We start from the raw sequence: 13035 nt of genomic DNA, 5'->3' as shown, positions 1-13035 counted from the left end.
TTCACTGGGACTGGTCATTCCAGACTGGTCATTAAAGACTACCAACATTCTGCAATCATCTAGAGGCTATGTAACGAGAGCAGGCTGTTGCAATGCATATATTTTGTCAAATTCAGTAGACTGTATTTTCCATGTTTTTTTGTCATACAAAGGATATCAAATGTGGAGTTTAACTAGCCACTAGATGTCAATGTTGCTGTGCTAAAAGGCAAATACAGTTTTATTTGTTTGGCTGACAAAGTAATTTATTCAATAAAAGCATTTCTGGATTTAAAATCTTTTCCAGGATAGAGTCAGTTACAGACAATATCATAGACAGGCCTGTGCTATATCCATTATTTTGAGAGCAGCTGTGGTGGTTTATGCTGTTTTGAAGTTGCAATTACCATTTCAGTGTGTACTCATTGTTAGAAAAGTGCCTTTGAAAAAATAGCATCTGATTGTTCATCAGTTTCCTCCCTTGTTCCAGAATCCCAGACCTTTGTATAAGTAACCGCAATCATTGTATTGCATTGTATTTGTTAATAAGATAAAATAGAGATAATAATATGATCTCTAATCCTATTATAAGAGTATAGAATTCCCTAAATTCCAGTTATCAGTGGAAATTTTCCTCTTAATTATTCCTGTTTAACACCATTGGAAATCAATGTCAGATACACTGTGTGGGAACAGAATTTCTAAAATACTTAAGGCTTACAATATGATAAACAACTTAGAAAACTTGGTTATTTTGAAAATCTGTCCCAAATTCTGTATAACTAAAGGCAGAACCAACAGATTATGGAATTTTAGAAAGCTGTGTGAAGTAGAATTTGACCCATGGACCTTTCTTATTCCAGGCTGCTAGTATTTCTAGAGCAAAGAAATCACTGCAGACAACTACTTATTGCTGAATGCATTGTCAGACTATCTGAAAGAAGTGGTTTTGTTGGCCGTCTACAGAGCACTTACTTGGAGACCAAAGTTTGAGAATTAGTTTCATAAACACTAAGGCAAAGCAGAAAAGAAGACAGTGCACATCTCAAATTCCAAATTAAGCTTGTTCTGCTGATAGGATTTAAAAAAAAATATTATTATTATTATTATTTTACTAGAAATGGAGTTGAAATTGTCAGTTGATATGAAAATCTCCCAAGAAGCAAAATATGGGGAAATTGCACCGTTATTCTTAGCTGGTCAATTTGGTAAATAAAATCCCAGTTTAGGCCACAGATTTAGAAAATACAGCCTAACCTGATTTATTCCATTAGCCCCACCTCCTGTGATGCAGATAAGGCCTCTCAACTTTAAGCACAATTCACAAAATAGTGATTTTGTTACTGTTTGCAGAGGGGCAGCCTTAATCTTCGTTGTCATGGTCTGAAGTAGTTTAAGTCATGCTCAACACTTTATTTGATGGTAGCATCACTCACACCCGTAACACACTAATGAATCACAGATACATGAATAATTATAACTTAATTTTTAACATCTATTTTAGTTTTCTTGACTCTGACTACAAAGTTATGTAAGAATCTTATTATAATATCTTGAAAACCAGATTGTTTCATTCATTCATTCTGTTGTACTTCAGGGAACATTCATAGCAACAACCTTGATCCTGATATTTCTGTTAACTTCAAAAAGTATCATTAAAATAAGCTAGGCCACAAGCCCTTGTTAAGATGTGCACTGTAAATAATGCCAGTATGACCTCAGAAAGACTGATTCAGTTATGGAAATAATAAAGCAGATTTTCATTAAAAAAAAGTAAAATCTTGGAAGCAACCTCCCATGTTATCTCCAAGGTTTGGTGTTTGGGTTTTAAGTAAGGATTTGAATCCCCTGGAGATACATTATGTAGACTCCTGTCTAGTGTCCTTTAATTGTCACTGCTAGTGCCATATTTGTTGCATGGCAGGTAATGTTGGTCTTCAGAGCTTACAGTTTGGCAGCTCCTTTGAGAGCAAAGCACACTAAAAAATTACATATGCATGTAGGCTGGCATAAGTCTATCAAGAATTTAATTAAAAAGTAATTATCAATATGCACAAAATACTACTTAGTTTTATCAACCTGCATTCAAATAAGTGGAATACAGAAACTAACTCCTCCAACATTTGCCAGTTTTCATTGAAGGAGATTTTAGAGGTGTATTATGCTTAAATTCCCCCAAGTATGAACATTTTCCTAAGAGAGGAAAAAATGCCTAATCCTACTTTTATGTCTAGATCTGCTATGGTGGAAAGCAACTGATGGCATTCAAATATGCAAATCCAAGAAAAAGGGAAACCTGTTTTTTCCCAGTTTGATATCAGATGAAAAAATGACAGAAAATAGTAAGTAAGAAAATGAAAATATAATAAAGCAAAAATAGAAAAAGCAACCAACTGAAAACAAGCAATGTATTTGGTTTGGTTTGTTGATTTTGGGGTTTTTTGGTTTTGGTTGTTGGGTTTTTTTCATTATATATATATATACACTGGATTTATTTTGTGAAAATAAAAATAATATGTGTGAAAAATTACAATTCATTGCACCTTTAAACCATAGTGGAAAAGATATGCATTCCCTTGCTTCCTGATGGGCATTTTTGTGCATAATGTGTGTATATTCAGAGTGCTCAGTTAAGGGGAGAATTGAGGGAAGGTACAAATCATTTCCAATTGAATGTATGTAATCTAAAGTCTTCTATATAAAAAGGTGAGTGACGAGTCACTCTCTTCTGAGTCACAGAAGCAGTTAATCAGTGTTCATGTACCTAACATTCTAGAAAGCTCAGGGAAGAACAGTGCCTCAGAATCTTAGTCTAAGATATAATGTAATAGAGAAATAAGGTCTCATTCCTCCGTACGTGTTCCAGAAAATTCAGATGTATTGCATCTTAACCAAACTTTGAGATCTTCATCCAGGATTCAAGGTCTGTCTTGCAACCTGTAATATGTAGCTGGTCAGGCATCACAGTGTTTTCCACTGGTTGTCCTAAAGCTAAGTAAATATTTCATAGCAGAGTTTATTTGCAGTATACAGTGGTGTAATCAAGTGTTTGAAATATCACAGAAAGATTTTAAAAAATAAGATGTAAGTCCATAATAGGTTGTAATAATGTACTCACCGTACAATTTCAGTGGGATTACTCATGTAGTAAAGTAGTATAGTAACTGCACATAGAGGCTGAAAGCGTCTGGATTAATGTGGTCTATAGCTGATCATCAAATGGAAGGATACAGGCTGCTCTGAGCAGTGAAGTAGGATGATTCAGTAAAAATTCCTATTTCACTTTTTTTGAATGAACCTGCTTATAGAGTACTACTCTGAGACCTCATTTAATTAATAATACTATCAGCCATTCTGCTAGAACTGACCATTCATTAGTAAAAGTATACTACTGATTGCTAGATTTTGGAAATAATAGGGGTTATATTTCAAATTAAATACAATTTTGTGTTACTTAATCACCAATATAATTCAGACATAAAGTACTGAAATACTATCTACCTTTCTATTGAAAAGATTGCCAGGATACTATTCATTCCATGTCACCAAAGTGAAACAGGAAGGATAACAATCCTAAATGGAAACAATTATTCTTAACTTAGTTTAAAGTATCAAGTTATGTTTTCTTATAGCCAGCAACAGTGAGCCCTGCAATATTCACAACTCTAGAAGTAAAAATGGCAGAGTCAAAAAATTGCTGAGGAAAGTGTAGCAAGTGAAAATAAATCCTCCAGCTTGTACCTTGGGAGATTGTGCTACTTGCTCTAACCACATTCAATTTGCAGGCAATACACTAAAATGTTAACAGTTATGTATCTAGATGACTACCTTTTTTGAATGGGAATAAAACATAACCACATGAAGGATAAGGGTCAGGACATGAAATGAGATTTGAGTGAAAAACCATTTCCTTTAGCATAGAGGAATCGTCTCTTTAAGTTTGCATTACACTGTCCTCAAATATGCAGTTGTTAAAAGATTGTATTTTTTAAAGTTCTATTAGGATCTGTTTTAATATATACAAATAATCTTGGTTTAGTCAATACATGCCACGCTTTCGCTCTACAACTAACTTTATTTGAACCTCAACCTTTACAGAGTCAGTATTTGGCAAGTTTCTATAATCTGATTTAACAAAACAAAAATATTCTTCTGACTTCCTCATGCTAATGTATATGGTGGAATAAAACTCCTATATTTCTAGGTAGGAGTCACTTTAATGACCAATGTTTTGCCATCCATTCTTTCTTGCCTTCAAAATCAAGATCGGATTACTACCACTTGGAAAGGTTTTACTACATTATGCAAGAAAAGTTAAGTCTTATTCAGGCATTTGCTTATCTCCATTAATCTCATTATCATCATCCTGAAAGGATGCAACCAGTGATATTCTCCTAATGCAGAATAGTGACTTCTAAAACCGGGAAAATATTTTAAGATGATTTTAATACAGAGCATAGAGATAACTGTGTTCTAGAGAGAGTCTTCAAACTACTGCATGTTCAAGCTTGACAAAAGAAAGTATTTCTTATGATTTCACAATTTTTGTCAGATTTTGAAAGCCTAGGTTTCAGAACCTTAACAATCAGATGCGCAAATCTATAGCACGCTTCACTGTTTTATGCAGTAAATGAGTTGAAAAGTTATATATAAGCAGTTTTTCACTTGCACTATCCATTAAATTGTAGACAGGAAGATAACTTCCAAAATTAACATTAGCTTTGTCAGCACTGTCAGAGGACACACTGCCAGAAGTTCAAAACAGCCATACGTAGTACAATTTTTTATGTGGTTTCACTGCTGTCTTGAAAGTAATCAAATAGATGATGAACTGTCATCCTTTCAACTCTGTAGTAAGAACAGCTACTGAAGAATTTTTGTATTTTCTTTCTTGGAGACATCAGTGCCTGCAGAGAAATATGCCCATGTAACAGGATATTAAATTGTTTTCCCAGTTAAAAAGAAGCTAATGTGCTATTAATACACGAAGGTACTGTTGTACTGTGCTCTAATGCTACACTATGAAAAACAAAGCCTCAAACTTCTAGTGACATCCATGATTTGTATTGATTTGCAGTTCAGTGTGGTCTTAGCAGAACACAGATACCCCAGCCTTGGAGCCTGAGAGCCTTTATGAAAGGGCACCACAGCCCAGGTCACAGATAATACAGCTGCCCATCAGCCGCATCCACACAGATCTTTCGTGTCCTTGGCAAGAGGGATTTAGCTGTCTTCCTAACATCACCCATTCTGAATCTATAGCAACCCTCCTCTAATATGCGAAGCTATTTTTAGTATCAGGGCAGCCTTGAAAACAGCAGGTAAAGCATGAAAAGAATGAATAAGTGGTTGTGGTGCTCGCCTGTGAATAGAAGCTATATATAGCTCAAGAGAGAGCTCTTAATATATTTAATGTGTATATGGAGATCTGCCTCCCTGAGGGGAGACAGAGGTGTCAGAAACATAGAGTAGCGCATTATTGCTATTTCTGACCTGAGCAATTACCTAAAAAGTCATTATTTCTGATTGTTCTGTAAAACAGTAGAAAATACAAAATAGAAATAAATTGTTAATGGAATTTGGTATGTTTGATTCAGTCTTTATTTGTAAAGAATGTATAGCATTCATTTCCCTGAGTGAAGAGCAAATTGAGCAGCAGGAGATTATTTGCAGCTCCGAGCTCTTTCCAGCCAATATTGCTCCAAGAACATCTCTCAGGTCCCCCTTTCAAGTGCCTGGGGTCCAACATCTTGGTTTCTGTGATGCTCTCTGAGTTCCCACTCCAGGGGTTTTTTGTCCTTCTCTTTTTTCTCTTATATATTCATCTCTTACGTTCAAAAAAAAATTGTTTAGGAAAAAAAGCCATGTGTGCCTTTGTTTAATTAGTAGTGTGTGCCATTTATTTAGCTGGAGAGTTATATTGCTTCACGAAGGAGCTTATTGCTTCTTACTGATGTATTATATTGAGGCTGGGAATTAGGCCCTCCAGTCTTAATGACTCTTTGCTTAAATCACAAGGGCAGCAACAGTGGAAACTTGCAGATGCCTAAAAGTCTAAGGCAGCTGGAATTTGGATTGTTGTCTTAGAAAAGTGAAATACAGGAAGCATTGTAAGCTCAAATGGCAATGTTATCATACTCAAGGTAGGGAAAATTCTGTAGCTTCTGAGCAGTTATAACTAAAACATGTATCTCCCTGTTGCTATGCAAATTACATTTAAAACTACAGCCAGTTCTTAGATAACAGTGTTGTGTTGGTTTTGCTCTCCCACTGCAGAGTGAGAGAGCCAGCAGCAAAAAGAGCAAATAATTTCTTAAAACTGTACCGAATAAATAGTGTGTTGCCTATGAGCAAGCAGATGTGGCAGGCTTCTTCAGCCCTCCAAAGTCTCATCTGTGGGGGAATGTGGTTCTCAAGGAAAAGGGACCGAGGAGTTCAGCTTGGTACAGTATCTTATTTGATGGAGAATCTGTGCTGGGCTTGTGCAGTGGCAGTGTGATCACCATAGGGTAGGGTAGGGTGGGATGTCAGGTAAATCTAGTATTTCTTTGAGATAAAAGGGATTAAGTATTACCAAAATAAGGTGTTTTTTCCAAATTTCTTGAATTGTTAAGAACAATAAAAACATCAGTAAAATACGCTTGTGGAGCTACCACCACCAACCCCTTAAAATGTTTCACCGCTGATCCAAATTCCTGCTTTGTAAAGCATTTTGATTAGCACTGATGAAACAATAATGTGTTTGATGAGGCACATCCTCCTCATTGTGCAATTCATTATGTCAGTGGCACTCCAGAGAGGCTTGTACTTGAACTATTTCAGTGAATTTGTGGTGCTAAGATTTATTTCGTTGTGAATTATTCAGGATATAGAAACCTGTTTTTAACAAGTAAAGATTCTCTTCTCAAAAGCCTGACATGTAACAAATAAGTTTCCTATGTACATTTAAATTAATAACTTTTTTTTTTTCTGTCCACAGAAAAATAAATACAAGTTTAGGAAGATTAGAATAATTCTGCAGGGAGCCAATGCCATGAAAAAAGTACAGAAGGGCAATATAAGAGAGCACAGGTCAGGGAAAGGATTTTATAACATGCCGTCTGTTTTTAATTAGCATCTTGGCAAACTGGAAGAGCTCAAACATTTTTCCATGAAGAAATGTATTATAGACTTTTCTAGCTGCCAATTAAATGGCATTTAGCTACAGTGACAGTGGTATGTTGTTTTGGGTCTGTAGAAAGCACTTGCTCATGCTAGAAAATCTGGGACATTTTGTTTTGGATACAGGGTTCTTGACTGGATTTTCTATCCCTCTTAATTTTACCATAGGCATGAAGGATACCTGCTATGAACAATTACTACATTAATAAATAGTGCAAGGAGCTAGCAGAGTGGAGATGATAATTACCAAGTGGCACTTCGTATACACCTGTGGAGGGTCTGTCCTCCAGATAGTTGATAACTTTTAAACAATGCTAGCTAAATGCTAGGGCATTTTATGAGATTCATATTTTGTCCTATTGCTCTAGCAATTCTTGTTTTGTTTTGGAAGGATTTGGGCATGTTTAGGGTTTGGTTTGTTTTTTGTTGTTTTACCAGATCGATTATTTAATCCAGTTTAGAGAACAGCATTAAGGCCAGAAGCACAGTTAGCTGTGGAACAGAGCAGAACCAAGAGCCCATGGAAGAGTGGCGAAGTGAGAAACTGGCCCGTTAAGGAAAGCATTGCCCACGAATACCTTCTCAATATCACCACATCAGTTTCTTCAGAAGTCATCAGACCATTTCCAATTATAAATTCAGCATAGATTCTCTCAGTAGTGTCGTGCCTTTAATGTCTGATCAGGCTATGTAGGGGGGAAGAAAAGGGAAAAAAAAGTAATTTGCATATTTGAATATGACTTTTCCTCCCTTAGAGGTTCATATAGAGGGCACTACCATGGTAGGATGCATGATGGGTCTGATGTCAGCGCCACTGAAGTGGAGAGGCATGTTTTCTGGCTGAAAAGTGGCCCTATTTCCAGCCTTGCACCCATGAGATGTTATTATTTCCTTTCTTAATACTTCCCTTTGTATTAGGTGTGGTCTCAGTTCCTGCTGTGAACCTTGAAGTAACACAGCTTCACAATCTTTGAGTTGGGCTTTCGTTTGCTCTTGAGCTTGTATGTTTCCTGTTCCTCCCCGAATATCCATTGTTAGCATTTTCAAGGCAAAACACAGATAATAGAAACAAAACAGGAACTATTTGTTTAGGACTAGAGAAAAGTGGCTAGTATTCAGGAGAGCAGTTAACTTCACACTACTGGATTTTGTGCTGCAAAGCACACTGCTTTGTAACAGTGCCTATGAGCCTTTTACAAACCTGAGAAAGAAACTGGTCCCACTCTGCTGGAAAACAGAATGCAGGAGCTGGGGAAGAGCTGAGGAATTCTGGCTCTGGGATTTATGGAGGTGAAATCTCATTTGGAAAAACAAGAACAGACAACCTCAGAGGAAACTGGGGGTCACTATGTAACAAGATTGATAGGATTTGTGGGTTCTTTCTCATAGTGAAGGGCCAATCCAATAACTGAGGTTATGTCTATGTCTGACCTGAGGGACAGTTAATGGATTTTTCTGTTTGATAGGTTGTTCTGTTCTTTTTCTTTACTTAACACAAAATACAGCTACTGAGTTGTGGCATTTACTTGCCTGCCTTGGAAGATAGTCAGACCAGCATGAATGAGCATCCCACAGAACATGCAAACACACTTAATATTAGCAGTATTGTCAGTATCAGCTGTTCAAATATGAGGGATTAGGTCCTTAAAATTTTGTGATAGTGATCTAAAAGTAACGTGATCTCAAAATATAGTACATTTTGGCTACTTCTTATCTAGCTTAGCCTTTATCACTCTCAGTTACCCAGTAAGTTGGATGAGGTGTCCTTCCCAGCCTGAGAGAGCCTTTTGAAAATCACAAGGGGTAGAAATCCTATTGCTTTAAAGTGTCTTCAAGGTAATATTTAATATTCTCTACTATTAAAAATCTTCAATAAAAAAAAAAGAATCAAGAATCATAAAGATGTTGGAAGTCCTTGCTTGTAAAAAAATAAAACCTAAACAGATTAATTTTGCCTAGCTTCTTGTTGGATGAAATGTATTGCGCATTGTTTTTCTCAGAGAATGCTAACAGTACACATAACAGTACATCTCTCCTGACATACCTCTTGTCATTGGTCAAATTCTAGTGTACCTAAGCCAACAAGAAGTCCTAGTGCTACCTGCACACTAACCAGGATGTGCTCAGAGGAGTAGGTGCTCTGCATCACCATGCAATTTTGTCTATGGGAACTGTGACCTGGCTACTTTGTGCAAGGCAAAGGAGACTACCCTCCAAGTTTTTCTTTCCTCTGAAGTTGGCAACAACTAAGTACCCATTTCCTCAGCTTTTTGACCCAGGGTCTGGCCTGGTTGGTCTGCTTTAAATGAAACTCTTGTTGTGTAATGAAGAATGATACCTGTAATACAGACCTGTATAACAGGACAGAGTAAAGTCAGAAGAACTTTCCAAATAAAACATTCTGGGCAGCCCTGTGATCATTCGCAAGCTGGTGTGTGCTGTGAGCTGTTGTAAAGGCATCTTGAATTTTATTATGCCTAACCTGCAGAAGGCCTCTTCCTGGCAATGGCTGTTGGTGCCAGATCTACCAGGAAACCTAGTCTTTTCAGGACTGTTTAGAATTCACAAGACTTGGTTCTGTGTATTGAAAGTACAGCCTCGGTCTCAGCTGCTTCAGATTTGCCATTTGCTGCAGTATTTGTTAAAAGGGTGGCACTGAGAGAGCAAAAACTCAGACTCATGAAATGTAGGAGTCTTTGATCTCAAAATCCTTCTGCTCCAAGCACAATGTAACACAGCAATGACAACGTTTTGTTCTTTAGGAGGCTCATGAATATCAGGGTGTGATTTGGACTATTGCGCATCTGTGTGGGGTGAAATTATGGGCTTAACACCAAGCACAGTGAAGTTCAGTAAAGTCTCACCTTCATCATCAGTGGCTTTTGGATTTGGCCACGTATATGCAGGCAGCTCATCTCAAGCATAGAAAAGGCAACATAATTCTCTGAAAGCAGGGTGAAATAAAGGATAACTGTAACAGTATATGTAACTGCAAAGGGAAATGTAGTGAGCATGAAACCATGGGAAGCTTATTAAAATTTTGTCATGCTCGTAATGAAAACATATTGGGCTAAGGCAAATATACAGATATAGTCAGTGGAGAAGACTTTATCCCTCAAAGAAGGTGTGTATATATATATATATATATGTATGTATATGTATATATATGTATATATATGTATATATATAAAAATGGCTCTATGTCCTGACCATTTGTGTTTGCTTTCCTCAAATATTTTAGCAAACAGGTTTAATCATTGAAGTATTCACATTTTAACCAGATATTCGAGAATACTTGCTAAATAAGAAATGCCTATGTTTGCTGTAGAAACCAAGCCACAAAAGTTGTGCTAAGTCTGACCAAGGAATATGAGTAATGGTAGGTGATGAATACCACTAATGACAGCTAGCAAAAGTATCTTTATTTTTGACCGCCAGATACCTGCACCGAGCTTGTCATTAGATTATTATTATCAAAGATTGTTACCAAACAGTTTGGAGACATTGGGAGAAATAAGCTATTTGATTCTTACCGTCCAGAGCGACTCTGTGGGAGATAATCAGTCACCAAGGGTTAGTTAGCTCTGGTCAGAATTAAAGAGGCGAGGTATCACAACACAGTAATGAAGCACAGGAAATACTGGAATCTGCCGTGCCCAGGCAGCGGTGTGTGACAGCCCGTTGTCAGCAGGGAGGCACAAACCCTAGCGGGCAGGCACCGCGGGAGCGTGGGGAAGGCGCAGGGGAAGCCAGGGCCGGGCGCACCCCGCACGCCCTCCACGCCTTCTCCTCGGGGGCTTCTCCTCGGACCGGCTCCGGCTAAAAGGAGGCGGCGCGGCGAGCGAGCGGGGCTGCGGCGGGCAGGTTGCCGGGATACCGAGCGGGTAAGGGCAGCGCCGCCCGGCTCCCTCAGCCCTGCGCGGCCTCCTGAGTCCCGGCCGCCTCAGCCCCGGCCCCCTCAGCCCCGGCCGGTCCCCTCAGCCCCTGCCCCTCATGCCGCCGGGCCGTTTCACCGCCGGCCCGGGCCGCGGGGCTGTGGTGCGGGGGCCCTGCTTAGGTCCATGTCTGGACCTGCTGCCTGGCACTGAAATCGCGCCAGCAGCGCGGTGTACCGCTGCCCATACTGAAACATATCTGCCAGCAAGCACCTCCGGCGAGGGGAAGATTGCTCCGCTAAAGCAGACCGAGTAATGCAGGCCACAACTCCCTTGACCTCATTCCCCTGCTGAAACCTTGCTGAGAGAAATAAATAAGTTTGAATCATATTGTGCCTAACTGATACCAAAAACACCACCAAAAACAAGCTAGAGGAGACCCTGGGGACCTAGGGGTGTGAGCACAGGAGGCCACTGCCTCTTCCCTTAGCCAGGAATCAGCAGTGATGGCCTAGACAAAGAGTGAGTCAAACCTTGCAATGCCTGGAGAGAGCTACGCCACCAAAATTCCATGAACCCATTTCTTTTTAAACTGCTACATGGCAAGAAATGAGATGCTGAGATCGGCGCAGAAGGACTCTGGAAAATGCGATTTATGCCTTTCCTTTGACAGAGCTGTTATAAATATTCATAATATTTGCAATTTTGGAAAAAGCGGTTGTTTTGGCATGCACTTTGGAATAGGAGACTAACTTCCAGGCAGTTCTCTGGACAAAACTGGAGCTGTGTCACTGCTCTGTTGCAGAATGTGTTTCTGTTACCTCAAGCCCACTCCACTGCAAACTTTTCAAGAGATTCACAGTGTGGCTGGAGTATTAATTAAAAAGAAATGCCTAAGTAATTGATGGCGGGCTTCAGTGAATGAGCTGAAGGAAATGAAACACGGGGTTTCACCATCAATGGCAAAATATTGCCATGGCAATGGGTAGCTCTGCCAGGAATAAACAAACGACAACAGGCCTCTTCTCTTTCAGAAAAAAAAAAAAAAGAGAATTTTCTGTTCTCACCTCACCAAAGTCTGTGCCTTTGGACATCTCGGAGGAGATGGTGTACCCTACTTACACAAGCCCCACAAGTCCAGCTTCCTTCCTAGTCATCCAATTAGATCATTTCCAGAGCAAGAATTAACCTTTATACCCAGGGGAAGGCACTTACATTTGCTTTACAGTGATTTCAGTGCTTTGGTTACTGTAATTCTGTACCATCTTATAGAAGGTAGAAGGGCTCAGAAGTAACACAGCTCTGTGTCATTCCTAGTTGAAGTCAATCCTGCTTCAGGAGAGACTGCTGACAGGGAAGATTTTCTTAAGAGTGGAAACATGGGCCTCCACTTAAATTAATAAAGAGCTTCACAAAAACACAGCACAGAAAGCGAGGGAGCTGGGAAAGCATGAGCTGCCCTTTCTTCTGCAGGCATGGGTGCCTGGCGGGGAGCGTGCACATGCACAGGCACTGGAGTCCTCTCCCAGCGGGCCTCTGGAGGTGGCACTCTGCCTCTGAAAGCTTTCTCAATGTTTCTGGCCATCCCCTATCCCTCAGAGGATACAGTCCCGCCACACAGTGTGAGCTCTGTGGGTCTCATCTCATAATGGGGAGACAGACCTAGGCCACTGCCCAGGCAAGGATTCAGCAATGCTGGCGTCCTGCCTAGTTTTCTATGAACTGAGTTTCTTGCAGTTTTTCAGCCTGCTGTTCCCCCTCGCCATCTTTCACCCACGGCGTATGAAATTCCTGCTAGACAACCATAGCTGGGTATGCACTACGGCCTTGCTGGCACTCTTCCCAAGGAAGACAGACATGACCCAGTGCTGGTCTTGAGATTCCATGGCCTGTAGAGCAGAAGCAATGGGCGAGCCAGGTGGCCTTGTGGAATCAAAGGAGGAGTAACCAGAACCAGAGAATCGTAGAATGGTTAGAGTTGGAAGGAACTTTAAAGATCATCCAGTCCCAACCCTTCTGC

At 39.6% G+C, this 13035-nt stretch overlaps 1 protein-coding gene across 1 annotated transcript in view; it reads left to right on the top strand.

Annotated features, from left to right (window-relative positions):
• LGI1 (leucine rich glioma inactivated 1) overlaps positions 1-13035 on the top strand; it is a 30743-nt gene that overhangs the window by 3747 nt on the left and 13961 nt on the right. The gene's annotated exons all lie outside the window — the stretch shown is intronic.

Source organism: Lathamus discolor, chromosome 3 (genome assembly GCF_037157495.1).
Source record: "Lathamus discolor isolate bLatDis1 chromosome 3, bLatDis1.hap1, whole genome shotgun sequence".
In the NCBI taxonomy this organism is placed as follows: domain Eukaryota; kingdom Metazoa; phylum Chordata; class Aves; order Psittaciformes; family Psittacidae; genus Lathamus; species Lathamus discolor.
Note: the sequence above shows the minus strand (reverse complement) of the source record. Positions and strands in the feature narration are given on the sequence as shown.